The sequence below is a fragment of the Microtus ochrogaster genome, linkage group LG5 (assembly GCF_000317375.1).
Source record: "Microtus ochrogaster isolate Prairie Vole_2 linkage group LG5, MicOch1.0, whole genome shotgun sequence".
In the NCBI taxonomy this organism is placed as follows: domain Eukaryota; kingdom Metazoa; phylum Chordata; class Mammalia; order Rodentia; family Cricetidae; genus Microtus; species Microtus ochrogaster.
In genome coordinates, this window is record NC_022031.1 from 28,717,735 (window position 1) to 28,724,883 (window position 7,149).

The window sequence follows — 7,149 nt, forward strand, 5'->3', positions numbered from 1 at the left end:
AGAGCTAGCCAATAAGAGGCTGAAACTAATGGGTCAGGCAGTGATTAAAAGAATACAGTTTCCGTGTAATTATTTCGGGGCATAAGCTAAGCTAGCCGTGCGGGCGGCAGGGTGCCAGGGGACTCAGCCCCGGCGCTCTTATTTCAACAATAGACAACAGTTCAGTTTTGATGAGTTCGTAGACTTCCTGCTATTTCTTTTCAAAATCCAGTTTTATCCATGGTACAGGGTGTAATTTCAATTTTCTTGTATCTTTTGAAACTTGATTATTATGACTTAGTATGTGGCCAGTTTTGGTGAAAGTTCCATGAGGTTTTGAGAAGAATACATTCTCTATTTTGTTTGGAGAATTTGTTCTATAGATCTCTGTTAGGTCTATTTCATTTATAACATCTATACTAGTTCCAGTATTTTATAGTGTGTTTGTTTGGATGACCTATCTGTTGTTAGATTTCTCCTTTGGTTAATATGAAGTACCCTTCTCAGTCCTTCTTGATTAATTTTGCTTTGAACTCTGCTATTTTGTGGAGGAAATTAAGTCCTACAATGCCAAGAGGAGCCAATCTGTAGTCTGCCTGGTGCTGTCAATAACTGACCATGCCTAGTCAATGAGCAACCATCACACAATGCTACCTGAGGGCCTTGCAACAGGCACTGTCATTGGTCCTGATCATGCCTAGCCAATGACAGTTATCAATGTGATGTCAACATCAAAGAACTCAGAATGCCTGAGTGCTGGGAGGATTTATATGTAATTTCCTGTTGTTAAATAAATGCATCTGCTTTCTCCCTTTCACTGAACTCCTGGTATCTGTAATTGCTGACTTCCCGCGTATGTATATTATCTTCTCCCCCGAGGAAGACTTTAGGGGCCAACAACATCTGACACCCGGAACAGACACTTCCAATACAGATTTTTAGCTTGCCTGGTGTGAGTTCTTTTTGTTGTTGTTTTGGCTGTAATTTTTTTCTTTGAATTATTTATTTATTTATTTAAATTGAAAATTTCCACCTCCTCTACCTGCTCCCCCTCCCCCCCCCCGTTCCCTCTCCAGTCCAAGGAGCAGTCAGGGTTCCCTACCCTGTGGGAAGTCCAAGGTACTCCCCGCTCCCCCCAGGTCCAGGAAGGTGAGCATCCAAACAGACTAGGCTCCCACAAAGCCCCTCCATGTAGTAGAATCAAAATCCAGAGCCATTGTCCTTGGCTTCTCAGTCAGCCTCCACCGTCAGCCACATTCAGGTTTGATCACACGTTCCATCAGTTCCAGTCCAACTGGCCTTGGTGATCTCCCATTAGATAAGTCCCACCCTCTCAGTGGGTGGGTGCACCCCTCGCGGTCCTGACTTCCTTGCTTATGTTCTCCCTCCTGTGAGCGGCTGTAATTTTTGTGTCTTGCTCTGAACAGGTTCTAGTCATCTTCCTCTCCTCACTCACAATGAAGGACAGTGCCCCCAAGACAGTGTGGCCTTTAATCCCAGCACTCGGGAGGCAGAGGCAGGCGGATCTCTGTGAGTTCGAGACCAGCCTGGTCTACAGAGCTAGTGCCAGGACAGGCTCCAAAGCCACAGAGAAACCCTGTCTCGAAAAAACAAAAAAAAAACAAACAAAAAAAAAAAAAGAAGTCTCCTGTGCTCCTGTGGGGGAGCTAGAGAGATGGCTCAATGGTTAAGAGCACTGGATACTCTTCCAGAGGACCCGGGTTTAATTCCCAGCACTGACATGGCAGCTCACAACTGCTTGTAGCTTCAGCACCCTGGAAGCTGACACACCAAAGCACATAAAATAAAAAGTTAAAATAAATTATAAAAAAAGAAGAAAGATCAGAAACTGTGAGTGATTTTTACCTATCTATACATATACACTCTTAGAAATCACCAACTTATTAAGTTCTGATGACTGCCTGAGATCAAATCAACTAACTTTTTTAGTCATGTTTTTAAAATTAGTTTGATGTAACTATACAAATTCCCATTATCAAAGAAGAAAAATGAAATAATATGTTACAAATTTCGATATTTTACCACATAATAACAAGCCAGCATTCTAGTTATGGAAAAAAAACCTAATGTTTGTTAAGCCTGATAAGGATTTTACCCACCATTCTATCTATTATTTAATCTTATTGCTAACATTTATATAGAGATATTACTTAGATATTTTACCCCTCTGACACACAACCCAAACTACTCATAAGATGACAGACTTACTTCATCTGGAGGTTTGAATTTCTATCTCTGATTGACCCCATTGCTGTGACCCTATGATGGAGATTAACATGGAGCTTCATATGCTAGAGGCAAAGTCTCACTTGATGTCATCCAGGAAGTAAAGAAAGAGTGGAAGGAAAGACTGGTTCACATATCCTTCAAGAACGTACCCACAGTGTTGTAAAATCATAAAACTAGTCTCCACTTCCTATTGTTTGTTTCCCCAAAGGATACATACCCAGGGCACCAAGCCTTCAATCCATGAGCTCCTAGGGGTCCATAATTCCATCTGTAACAGAAGTGAGGTGGCTTCATGAAGGTTATGCAGGTAGTTAATGTTGAAAGGAGGTTGGAATTCTAGAAACTCCAATTTTCATTGTCGTTTTACAAGTATACCATTCTACTGTGAGAATTAATGAATATGTATGCTTATTACAGTAATATATTCCATATAAACAGCCCTGTGATGGTCAATCCAATTGTGATAATGATGAAATCTCAAACAATCTGGAAGATAGGACTCTGGACACCTCTGTGGAAATCATCTTCATTGGTTTAACTGAGGTAGGAAGACATGTCCACACTGGGTGTTACCATTCATTCTCTGGGATATAAAAGAAAAAAGTGAGCTAATAACTATCATTTATCTTTCTCTCTGCTGATATAGTGTTATCAGCTTCTTCTGGACCATCTGAGCATGGCCTCCTGATGTGATGACCTTTATGTGGGTAGATAAGCACAATTAAGTCATTCTTCCCTCTTTAAGTAACTGTCAGGACATTTTGTCACAGCAATAGCAAAGCAGCTAAACTAAACTAAGTGCTAAAAAAAGGAAAACAATGATTCAATGATTGAAGTTATATCTTTTAAAATATATAAATATATCATTTGACAACTGCACACCTTGAGGACTGTTTGTGGAAAAATATAAGTACAAAATGTAAACCTGTATTTAGTTAGCACTCTACAAATTACAACGTTATTTGTTTACATTTCAAACATTGTGTGTCTGTGTGAATTCCTTTCTTATTTATTTATTTTTTTAAAAAAACAATCTTTTCTTATTTTACATACCTATCCCAGTTCCCACTCCTTTATCTTCTCCCACTCTCCCCACCTTCCCCCACCCCAGCTCCCTTTCTTAACAAATACCCTAAAACTCATGGCAGCAAATATTTTTTTCATTATGTGCACTTAAAATAGAAATAATGATGAAGAATTCAGATGCAAGACTCCTGTCTTCCAAACCATTATGCTCTCCCAGTTCTCAGACTGTGAAGGAAAGATGCAAATAAGCAGGCAGCTATTGCATACGAACTTTACCACCTGCTGTCATCCTGTTCTTTCATGAGATATGACCCCTCTCACCTGCTAGCAGCTCTCAGGAAGGCAGACAAAAGAGGAGAAAGATCAGATGAAGCCTGCTGCATTGTGACAGGTGAGCCTGAGTGGCACTTACAATGCTGTTACTAATTTATTAAGTATTCCAAAGTTAGAATTTAATCGAAATATTCTTGTCACATTATCCATCACCAGTGTAGAAAAGAGTGACTTTTCTTAAAGAGCCATTAAGTACAACACCCTAAGGCAGGCTTTTACTTATTTAGGTATGTCACAATGGACTAGTTCCATTTTAATGACTTGGATAATTGTGTGACAAGTTCTAAAAAATGTGAGTGTCCCAATGTCTAGTCCAAAGAGCATGCTAGGGTCTACGAGTTAAGTGACTAAGAACCATTTGTATAAGGTAGATTTATACCAAGCAAGTTAGATTTGTTTTGAAAGAGGGAACTTCAATTGAGAAAGTGCCCCGGGAGACTGACATCTGAACAAGACTGTAGAGTGTTTTCTTGACTAATGATTGATATTGGACCCAGTTCTCTGGGGGTGATGTCACCCCTGGGCTAGTGGTCCTGGATGCTATAAGAAGCTGATAGAATAATGAGAAAAAAAACCTGTAAGCAGCCCTCCTCTCTGGCCTTCACACCAGATCATGCTGCCAGGTTCCTGCCCTGTTTGAGTTCTTGCCCTGCACTTCCTCAGCAATGGAGTATGACCTGAAAATTCTAAGGTGAAATAAACATTCCTCCCCAAGTTGTTTATACTCATAATATTTTATCACAGCAATAGAAACCTCATCTTATACATGTGTATACAAACAACAACAACAACAACAACAAAATGTTTCTCCATTCTATTTCCTTACAAGAACAAATTAGTACCTTTTATGAGATTGCTGTTACAAACCTGACCATGTGTTTTGGGTAGGATTGTGGTTGCATCTTGACTTTGGGCTGAAGAGCTGTTGAGCATCCCGAGCTCAGTGAGCTACTCTGGGATAACCTACAAGATAACACTGACAGTAGAGCGGGCGATACAAGCCAGGCTTGTGAAATTGCAGAAAGAAGTTTGAAAGTTCCTTAAAAACTCTCATCAGGGTCTTTCAATATTTAAATTAAGAATAGTGGTTCTGGTCAGCTGGAGATGATGAGGCAGCTGTGATGAAGAAGAGACAGCACCACTAAAGGAAAACCTTTGCTTTGTGCGTCAAGTTGACAAGGGAGCAATTTTACTGGCTGGTTTTGTGCCATCTTTAGAAAAACTAGAGCTATTTTAGATATAGGGCACAAATGTGAAAAATGTCCCCACTAAACTGTCCTGGGCAAGCCTGTGATGCATTTTCTTAACCGATTATTGTTGAGGGAAGGCCAAGCTAATTGTGGGCAGTGTCATCCCTGGGCTGGTGGTACACAATGGTATAAGAAAACAGGCTGTTGAAGCAATGGAGAGCATTCCAGTAAGCAGCACTCTGTCATAGCCTGCGTATCAATTCCTTCCTTCAGGTTTTGCCCTGTTTGAGTTGCTGTCCTGACATCCCTTAGCAATGGCGTATAAGCCAAGTGCCTTAAGCTGACTTAAATACTTTCTTTCCAAAGCTGTATATAGTTACGGTATTTTTTTCCACAGCAATAGAAACCACGACTAAAATGCCACTCCTGTCTAACAGCAGACAATTGCATCTATCTTTTACTTCCTTCTTTGTAAATTTCAACTTCCAATGTCAAACAAAAGTCAAGCTGTAAAATCGCTGATCTTTCATATAATAACAAGATGGCTATGCGTAAGTTACATTAGAAGTGTGTATCATTTGGTACAATATCACACAACTTAGATTAAAATATAAGTCAATGTTGACAATAGAAGAAAAGGAAATGCAGGGGATATGCATAGAAACTCTCCATTTAGAGATCCAATATGTCCTTCTCCTCAAAAGAATTAGTAGACTTAAGAGCACTGACTTAGGTTATGGCTTAGTCATTCAATTAGGGTGAAATAGTATCAAACACACACACACACACACACACACACACACACACACACATCTTGTTAGTAACTTGTTTCAAAGCAGTAAATATATTTATCACATTTTGACCAATAAGTAATAATCAAATGACTGTTAAAGTAACTTCAGTGTGAAGATCCTCTTTCAAGCAAAACTTCTGTCTAGTTGAAATATCACATTAATGTCTATGGTGGTTAAGTCAGAAGCTGCCTTCCAAGAGTGAGAGCAATCACTGTGAGCTTTGACTTCCTTGTCAAAGATACTTGCCTTATACAATTATTGCTAAGAGAAAATACATACTTGGTTAAAAATAAATAAAACAGATTTCTATCAGTTTGACCATGTTATTTTGAGTTTTATTTTGTTTGTTTGTTTTATTTTTATTTTAAAATAGGCTGTCAGGTTCCTCAAACTGATCTTAAACTTAGTTGGAGAGGACCTTTGAATTCTGGGTCTTCCTGTTTCCATATCGTAATAGCTGATGCATATTTTGTGAACCACACTTGACTGGTAATTATTCTGATAAACATAAGACATGAGATGCTTAGATAGCCAAAAGGCAATTTTTCTGACATACTGAAGCAGAACAATAGGAAACAGGAAGCAGGTATTAAGGGTTTAAGGGGCATAATAAGAAACATGTGATCATTTAATGGTTGTTGGATAGGACTATTACACTACAGAAAGAAAAAAATCTCACTTTCATCTCCAAGAATATTATATTCTAATTAATAACCAACTATGAGCCCCAATGTTTAAGTAGTAAAGAAAGGGCTAGATGAAGAATTACATACTTTATTTCTTTATTTTCCCAAATTTTAGATGTTCTGTGCCCAAGCACCCTGTCCAGGTCTGTAAATGAAATAAATGTGAACAGAAATGCAATGTCTTAAAGCAGATGGTGACCTGGTCCTAGTGAAGAAGACACAGAACAATTCTGTGATGGTGACCCACAATCAGTGCACAGGGCAGTCAGTGTGATGAGGACCCGCAATCAACTCATGGGGCAATGGGATGGTGACACACAGTCAGCACATGGAGCAGTAAGGTCATGGTGAGGACACTACCCATCTCAGTGTTAGAAAGACATATGTAACAGCACCAACAAAACACAAACACACTGGCTAACACCTTGAATCACACCATACGTATGAAGAAGTTAATGGCTGCCACTGTTTGTTTATATGTTCTTTCTTTAAAAATTTAGTGCATTTTTCATAGAATCTATAAAATTTCATGTGCAAACATTTTTCTCTTAAAGCATAAAATCACTCTAGAGGAGAAAGGTTTTATTGCTTAACTTTAATGCGATTAAACTAAAAAATGTTTCAATTCATTTTGCAGAATGAATGTGTTCTTCATAAATATAATAACAAATACATATAACTTCAATTATATTTCAGAGTTCACACAATATTTCTCTTAGAATGAATTTTTGTGCACACAATAAGTTAATTCGTCAGACTGTTAGGTCTGGGTAGAAAATCTGTTTTCTTGGCACCTAGAAAGAATCCAATTTCTTTGTTAAAACTATACTGAAAGTCATTTCATTAATTACTCTTAATATTACAACATTCTCCTTACAGCCTATTAACAGC